Below are 9406 nucleotides of genomic sequence, written 5' to 3' on the forward strand. Positions count from 1 at the left end.
TCTTCCAAGTCTTCATCAAAGTCTTCATCACACAAGAAGAGCTCATCTGGCAAGGCACGTGAGTTTGTTGGAAAGGAGATGGATTCAGAGGAGGAGTCCGCATCTGAGGAGGCAGAGGTGGAGTCTGAGGAGGAGTCTGATTCTGGCATTGCGAGTCTGGCTACAGCATACGTCGCCAAGTCCATCTTCAACACTGAAGACAATGACTGCATCACCGACACCAACGCAAATGACAAGAACGACTCCACTCCTACCTACTGCTTCATGGCACGCGGTGCCAAGGTAAACACACGCACTACTCGCTATGAAGCATCTAGTGACGATGACTCTGAATGTGATTCAAAACCTAGCTATAAAACACTTGCTAAAATTGCAACTGAACAACAGAAAGCTATGGAACATATTCAAAAACTGTTAGACACAAGCGATGATCTGTTGGGTGCTGAAATGACTCGATCTGAATCCTTAATTGAATACATAAAAAACCTTCATGTTAAGTATCAGGAACTTGAAGATCGTCATGATACTCTCTCAACAACTCATGAAAAGCTTTCCTATGATTATCTTCAAAGGAAGCAAGAACTTGAGAAATTGAGGGTGGCTCATGAAGATCTTCAAAAGGAAAACGAGTCACTTCGCTCCGAACAGATCAGTCCCGCTCAGGAAGGATTTGAACCACCATGTCTTAAATGCATTGAGCGTGATAATGCTAATTCTGTTGCTGAATGTTCCACTTCTACTGCTGTTGCAATATCTTCAACTGTTGACGTGGTAACTAACCCCTCTGCTGAGGATACCACTGCTATTGCTGATGAGAATGCTATGTTGAAGACATTGCTTGAAACAGGGATGTACAAAAGTCTTAAAGGACATCAGACACTATGTGATGTCCTCAAGAAGCAGATCCTGAGTCGAAACCCTAGGAAAGAGGGTGTTGGATTTGTGAGGAAAATCAATGTAGATGGCTCTTACTGGAAACCTGAGCAGTACCCCAAAACCACATGGGTTGCTGCAAAGGAACTTTCAGTAGATCCATCCAACTTATCTGGCTTCACTTGTGCTAACCCCATTATCATTGATGAATCCTTTGATGCAAACTATAAACTGTTTAAGAATCAGAATGGTGAAGTGTTTGCCAGGTACATTGGCACTAACTGCAGGAATGGACCGCCTATGAAGAAGATCTGGGTTTCCAAAAGGTGTCTGGAAAATCTTCCTGTGAATGTCTTCATGACACCTCACTTGAAGAAGACAAATCTCAGACCAAAGGCTTCATACGGTCCAATGGCTTCATACAAACAGAGGACTCACCTGAGTCACACTAACACAAATGTTTTGCAGGGAAACCATACTCAGGCACATGAGTATGAGAGCGGTTCATCGAACCGCGTTCATGTGACCAAAAATTATTCTGCTTATTCCTATGAGTATTATTGTCCACCTGCTAGATTGTTTGCTAAGGCTTCAAAGCCAAAATTCTCAGATGCTGCACTCAGACTTATTGCTTCTAAGCCACCCTTGAAGATGTGGGTGGTTAAGAAAGCTTAACTCTCTTTTGCAGGGAAAGGTCTCCAGCAGAAAAACAAAATCTTCTGATGCTATTGCTGGGGACCTTAAAAATCTTGTAGGGCGCAAGATAAAATGCCCGAATGGCATCATTATGTACTTTTCTCCTGAATCGCATGCTACTCTCCCTATTAGTCCTAATCTGGATCTAAGTTTTCATAACCCGCTGGTTCGTCAAATGTTTATGCTTCACAATTCTCTTCGTGAAGCCTATCCCCCTAACTTCACTGTAGGGTACGACACCAGCGACTTCAAAGTCTTCAGAATGGATTATTGACAGTGGGTGTACAAATCACATGACTGGCAGAAGAAGCCTTCTTATGGACTCAACTTTACGTCCATCCGACAAGAGCCACATCACATTTGCTGACACTGGTAAAAGTAAGGTATTGGGTCTAGGTAGAGTTGCAATCTCAAAGGATCAACACATGGATAAAGTCATGCTTGTTGAATCCCTTGGCTTCAACTTAATGTCTGTCTCAATGCTTTGCGATCTGAATATGATTGTAATGTTTGGAAAATATCGCTGCCTGGTGCTAATGGAATCTGACAAATCTCTAGTGTTTGAAGGGTATCGGAAAGGTGATTTGTACGTGGTAGATTTCTCAGCAGGACCACAACTTTCGGTATGCCTTCTTGCAAAAGCTTCAGAATGCTGGCTTTGGCATCGGAGGCTTGGGCATGCTGGCATGAGAAACCTCCACACCCTTGCGAAGAAAAAGCACGTCATAGGCATCGAGGGCGTCAAGTTCAAGAAAGATCATTTATGCGGTGCCTGTGAAGCAGGGAAGATGACAAGGGCAAAACATCCTTCGAAGACAATCATGACTACTACACAACCCTTCGAACTTCTCCACATGGATCTTTTCGGTCCCACTCACTACTCAACTTCTACTACTACTGCTTGCCTTTATGGCTTCGTCATTGTTGATGATTACTCTAGATATACTTGGGTACACATAATCCTTTACAAGACTGAAGTGCAGGATGTCTTCAGACGCTTCGCAAATCGAGCTATGAACAATTTTGGCGCCAAGATAAAGCACATCAGAAGTGACAATGGCACTGAATTCAAGAACACTGGCCTTGATACATATCTGGATACCTTGGGCATCACACATGAATTCTCAGCTCCATACACGCCACAGCGGAATGGCGTCGTCGAACGCAAGAACAGAACACTCATTGAGATGGCCAGAACAATGCTAGATGAATACAAGACTCCAAGAAAATTCTGGACTGAAGCCATTGATACTGCATGCCATACAATCAATCGTGTTTATCTTCACAATCTTCTGAACAAGACATCTTATGAACTCCTAACTGGCAAGAAGCCAAATGTCAGTTACTTCAGAGTATTTGGCGCAAAATGCTGGATCAAGGACCCACACCACACCTCAAAGTTTGCACTAAAAGCACATGAGGGCTTCATGCTTGGATATGGAAAGGATTCACACTCCTACAGAGTCTTCAATCTCTTCCATCACAAAGTGGTCGAAATAGTGGATGTACGGTTTGATGAAACAAATGGTTCACAAAGAGAGCAACTGCCAAATGTGCTAGATGAAGTCCCAGCTAGTGAATCAATCAAGCTTATGGGAACTAGAGAGATTATGCCTTCTGAAGCTCATCCTGAAGAAGAACTCGTCATCTCAGCACCTGATCAACATGAAGACAATGCTCAGCATGAAGACATTCCTGCAAACAACAACGCAGATCAGCAAGAGCAAAGTCTTCGCCCTATACATCCTCGTGTTGCAAATGAAGTGCAGATTGACAGAATACTTGACAGCATCAATGCACCTGGTCCACTCACTCGTTCAAGGGCAACTCAGCTAGCAAACTTCTGTGGGCATTTCGCATTCGTCTCAATATCAGAACCTAAGAAAGTTGAAGAAGCCTTCATGGAACCTGAATGGATTCAAGCTATGCAAGAAGAGCTTCAACAGTTTGAGCTGAATAATGTATGGGAACTGGTTAAGCGTTCTGATCCACGGAAGCACAACATAATAGGCACCAAATGGATATACCGCAACAAGCAAGATGAGCATGGTCAAGTTGTCAGAAACAAAGCTCGTCTCGTTGCTCAAGGATATACTCAAGTGGAGGGCATTGACTTCGATGAAACTTTTGCTCCTGTGGCTAGGCTTGAAGCCATACGCATACTGCTGGCCTATGCAAATCATCATAACATACTTCTATATCAAATGGATGTGAAAAGTGCCTTTCTCAATGGCAAGATTGAAGAAGAAGTGTATGTTGCACAACCACCTGGCTTTGAAAATCCAAAACATCCTGATATGGTATACAAGCTCAACAAGGCACTGTATGGCCTCAAACAAGCCCCTAGGGCCTGGTATGATACACTCAAGTACTTTCTGAAGAGCAAAGGCTTCATACCTGGTTCCCTGGATCCCACTCTTTTCACGAAGACATACGATGGTGAACCGTTTGTGTGCCAAATATATGTGGATGACATTATCTTCGGCTGCACCAATCGGAAGTACAGTGAAGAGTTTGGATATATGATGCAAGAGCAATATCAGATGTCCATGATGGGGGAGCTGAAGTTCTTTCTTGGTCTTCAAATCCGACAACAGCGCAATGGCATCTTCATATCTCAAGAGAAGTATCTCAAAGATTGCCTGAAGAAGTTCGGTATGCAAGACTGCAAAGGCTTCACAACACCAATGCTAGCCAAACATCATCTAGGTCCTGACGACAATGGTAAAGAGTTCGATCAAAAGGTATACCGCTCCATGATTGGGTCTTTGCTTTATTTATGTGCATCTAGGCCAGATATCATGCTTAGTGTTTGCATGTGTGCTCGATGTCAAGCGGCACCAAAGGAGTCGCATCACTTAGCTGTGAAGCGAATTCTTTGATATTTGGCTCACACCCCAACTCTAGGATTATGGTATCCAAAGGGCTCAGAGTTTGATTTGGTTGGATTTTCGGATGCTGATTATGCTGGTGACAAAGTTGATCGCAAGTCTACATCAGGCACATGTCACTTTCTGGGACGATCACTTGTATGTTGGTCTTCAAAGAAGCAGAACTGTGTATCTCTCTCAACTGCTGAATCTGAATACATTGCTGCTGGATCTTGCTGCGCTCAGCTTCTGTGGATGAAGCAAACACTCAAGGATTATGGCATTCATCTGAAGCAAGTGCCACTTTACTGCGACAACGAAAGCGCCATCAAGATTGCCAACAACCCAGTTCAGCACTCGAAGACTAAGCACATTGAAATTTGCCATCACTTTCTCAGAGATCATGTTGTGAAGGAAGACATTGATATCATACACGTCAACACTGAAGAGCAATTGGCAGATATCTTCACCAAGCCCTAGGATGAGAAGAGGTTTTGCAAGTTACGGTGTGAGCTAAATATCTTGGAATCCTCAAATGTCCTGTGATCAGGCACACATCCTAACACTTATGCATATTGATGATTTAGATGTGCAACACACGAAGTAACGTATATCTTCAATCAATGAAGACATACATTCTAAGTGTGAATACATTAATGTGGAATTTGACTTCGGAGCGCCACGATAATTGTCCGCCGTGTCTGGGTCTAATACTTCCTATACGGTGGGTAATGCCACCACCAAACGTTCTATTTTGAAGTGTTTCACTCATGGCATTACCTCGCAATGTCTTCACATTTGGTTTGGCTTCAATCTCAATATGTCTTCCTGATTATCTTCACTGCGTTGATTATATAGATATATATATATGTACTGGTGTTCTGGTGTTCTGTCCTCTACAGCATTCACTTATAGCTATGTCTTCTTGTTTGAATCTTTTGAACTAAGTGAATGTGATCGGACCCTAACCTCTCCATGCTTTCTACCTCAAACTCTATCTCTCCAAGTCGTATGCATTCTATTGAAACTGTCGAATGTCTTCTCTGCATCCTTGTCAGTAGAAGACACAGAGACAAACTTTAAAACCATTTTCAATGCTCATTCATCCACAAGAAATCAGGAGAAGTTGGAACGACACCCGACAATCAAGGCGTGCGTGGGATGTGGAACTGCCCCCAAAATACCGCATGATGGCCATGTGCTGTTCAGATGCGAATCGCCAGGGGCACCTGAGTAATAGCGCAGTGCCGCCTCTATCCCTATAAATACACGATTCACTGTGGTCATTATCTCTTCTTCCACCCTCGCACGAACCCTAGCGCCACCGCTAGCTCTCGACGACGCCAGCGACGAAGCGCTTCACTGCCGCAACCTCTCCGACGCCGTTTTCACGCCGACAGCGGACATCGCTCTCTCCGCCGTCGCCGTAGGTGTCTTCCGTCGCCAAGTTAGGGCACGGAGGATCGAACTGCTCGACCTCAACTCCCACTTCGTCTAGCAGTTCCAAGTGTGGTAAATAAAACCTCTTTTTACAGCCTCTCTTGATCCTATAGTTCAGTCACTTTCTGCCATAAGAAGTTTCTGCTCTCACAAGTTACATCTCTCTCAGTCTGCATCTCATAACCTGCCTAGAATATTCACTTATGCATTACGAAGTAGTTAGATTCCTCACTTGTACTGATCTGTGGGTTCGTACAAATCTGGAACCAACTTCTTATCTATGAGTGAATGTCTTCGCACGATGAGGTCAATGTCTTCTAAACCGATTTATCTTCAAAATCTTCTGAGAATGCATATGACCTCTTCCCCTTCCCTCGCACCTTAATGCTGTCACAGGTACATGTCCGTGGGAGAATCACTTGGTTCTCATAGTCTGCATTCATTTGCAGAGTACTTGCAGCATCACATCAACTCTCCTGAAGCCGTTCTTGTTGGTCAAGCAAAAGGAAGCCTTTGAAGACTTTGAACATCTTGAAGCCTTCCAAGTTAAGATTCATGGCTTCAGAAACAGCAGCAAGGAAGGGAGGCAGACAGAGACGTGGTGGAACATCCAAAGATCTGCCTGATGAATTGGCAGAGATGTACAAAACTGATCCTGAAGAAAGCTATGGTCAGCGCAAGACACGAATCCAATGGATTCGAAGATATTGAGCAGAGCAATGGTTTCAATACCGCTTCGTCACTCAGGAGTATGCCGAAAAGTGCGCCATCAAGAGACCATGGGGAGACGTATTATACAAAAATCTCGTACCCAGGTCCAGAGACGAAGCCATTGCTCAAGGCTTCTATCCATGCATGGTGAGAGGACCACAGCCAGCTGAAGCACATCCGTCATCACTTCTCTGGTGTCGTGATGACAATCTGTTCAAGCGCAACTTCCAATTTGCTCAGAACTCTGCAAAGCAAAACAAGAAGAAGCTGGGATTAGACTTCAACCCTGGTCCCTCTGAACCAAGGGCAGATGGCACACGCGACGCCGATCCCAATATCATCGAGCTGTATGCCAATCTTGCAGGCCTCATCACCCGCATCCTAGTCCAAGGGACTGCCGTGAATGACCCTCCAGCAGATACTGAGTCTGATGACGCCCCTGCTGCGCCGAAGCCAAAGCAGAAGAAGCCAAAAGCTTCAAAGCCAGCCGCTTCTCCCAAAATCTCAAGAGCGAAGCCATTGGCAACTGCACCTCCTGAAGCCAGTGTGCAGTCTGAAGACTTATCACGAGTCTCGAAGCCCCAAGAAGCCAAGAAGCCTCAGCCACACACAGGCAAAGAGCTCACAGCTGCTGCCATTCTGCGCTGCGAAACCATTGATCTATCAAGCGATGAAGATCTTGGAGATGACACTCTTGAGCAGCTCATCAAGAGCAAGGAGGAGGCTGAAATCTTCAACAATCTGCCTCTGTTTGATGTCGCCATCATCCACAACTTCATCGATGAATGGTTTGCCTCACCGGACATCAGCTTCGACGATCTGCAGCTGCCCATAGGCCTCAGCGTTGCCTTTCAAGGCGCAATTGCTTCAGAACTTGCAATAGCCCAGCGCATTGTTGAACTGAAGCAGAAAATTGATTTTGAAAAGGCTCAGTTCAAGAAGCACGTGGCCAAGCTCAGCGTGCAAGAAGTGAAAAACTTCAAGATCATGATGCACGAGCTGAAAGAGAACTTTCTGAAGACGCGTGCCGAAGCTCAGGGCTCGCGAGAGCGCATGAAGACTCTGGCTGATCGCTGCGTGCAGGCCTACAATGAGGCCGAGAAGCACAAGGCACTTGGGCGTCCCGGCATTGACCCCAGGGTGGCCGCGAAGAAGAAAAAGAAGCTTGCTGTGCCTGAACCAGAGGCGCCAAGGTCAGAAACTACTCCGATTGTCTTCCCCACTTCAACGACTGGCTCGAAGCCAAAGAGTCGATCAACCGCCTCAGAGCTCAAGAAGACACGAACTGCAGAGGCTGAAGCTAGGAAGAGGAAACACTCTGAAGCCTCTCCTTCTGACCCCACCATCAAAAAGCGCAAGACCAAGAAATCTCGGGCTGCTCCCATAGAGCCCTTGATAGTTGAACCCCTCTCCGTCCGCTATCCTGACGCAGATCGTCAGTTAACAGTGCATGAGCCTGCTTTCACAGAGGCTCCGCACGCTGAAGACATTCCAGCAGCCGACCCCAACGCTACTGAAGACATTGGTCTCCAAGACAATGTCCAAGGTGATGCAGCCCTTCCTCAGCTTGAGACAAGCGAACTGATCAGCATTGGTCGTCCATTGACGCCAATCACACAAGATGCATCGTGGGCAGATCGCCCACAGGAGGAAGATAATGAGCCCCAGCCCACTGCAACTCCACCGGCGTCGCCTATATTCCGTAGGATTCGCAAAGGGCCAAGGGCTCAGGCTGACGACATTCCGGCTGCATCAGTCGAAGAGCATGCAGAAATACCACAAGCTCCAACTCCCCCGCACCAACAAGAAGCAGTTCTCCAGGAGAACGTGCCTGAGTTCGTCCCTCCCACTACACGTGTGGAGGCTGCAAATGTTGAGGCTGCCACAAACAACGCCGAAGCAAATGTGGAGCCCTCCCCAACAACAGCTTCAGAAGACACTAAGCTACTACTCCTGAATCTTTTGTGCCTGAGTCTGCTGCCGGTCCCCAATTCAATTATCATGTTGCGTACAGGCCCCAGGTCCAGAAGCCGATCCCACGACTGCCAAGGTTCCCAGGTCCTGCATCAGCTCCTGGCTCCTTCAACATCAACAGCTTCAGGGCAGACAACACGTTTTTCAACAGCTCCAAGAACCCTTATTCAAGGGAACGAATTGTATCAGATAGGTTCTGGAGCTATCAACAGCGCAGCTATTATTCATGCATCCTGTACAACCAAGGCCGCATCTTTCCTCACAAGCGCCTTGAGGTTGAAGCTGTTACTGGCCTGCCTAGCCTGGAAGACGCACTGGATTGCTTCAAGCAAGTGGGTCTGCTGCCGTTTATCACCGATGAAGAGCACTGGAATGAAGAGCTTCTGCTCCAGTTCTATGCCACCCTGCATATCAAAGGCTACAACAGAGATCCGAAGACTTGGGTCCTGGAGTGGATGACCGGCAATGTCCATCATGAAGCCAATGCTTTCGATATCATTGAGCTTACCGGCCTTCCCACTCCTGGCGAATTCTTCGAAGAAGGCTGCCAACCCCATGCTGAAGCAATTGAGAGCATATTTCAGCGTCCTGAGCCAAATATGAGTCAAATGCTCTCAATGATGAAGCCATTGCCTCAGGATGCACCCTATCCAACTGAGTTCTTTGTTGAAGACTTAGAGTACCTGCCCAGAACCATATATCACATCGCCAGGCGGACTCTATGGCCCATTAAGGGGCACTCTCCATATGCCAAGGTTGAAGGTGTAATGAAGAATCTCATCTTCTGTATTCTGCATGGCAAATGCTTCAACGCACAGGATCTCTTTATACGCCAACTTGCA

Source organism: Triticum urartu, chromosome 6A (genome assembly GCF_056163025.1).
Source record: "Triticum urartu cultivar PI428250 chromosome 6A, HENAU_Tu73, whole genome shotgun sequence".
NCBI lineage: Eukaryota > Viridiplantae > Streptophyta > Magnoliopsida > Poales > Poaceae > Triticum > Triticum urartu.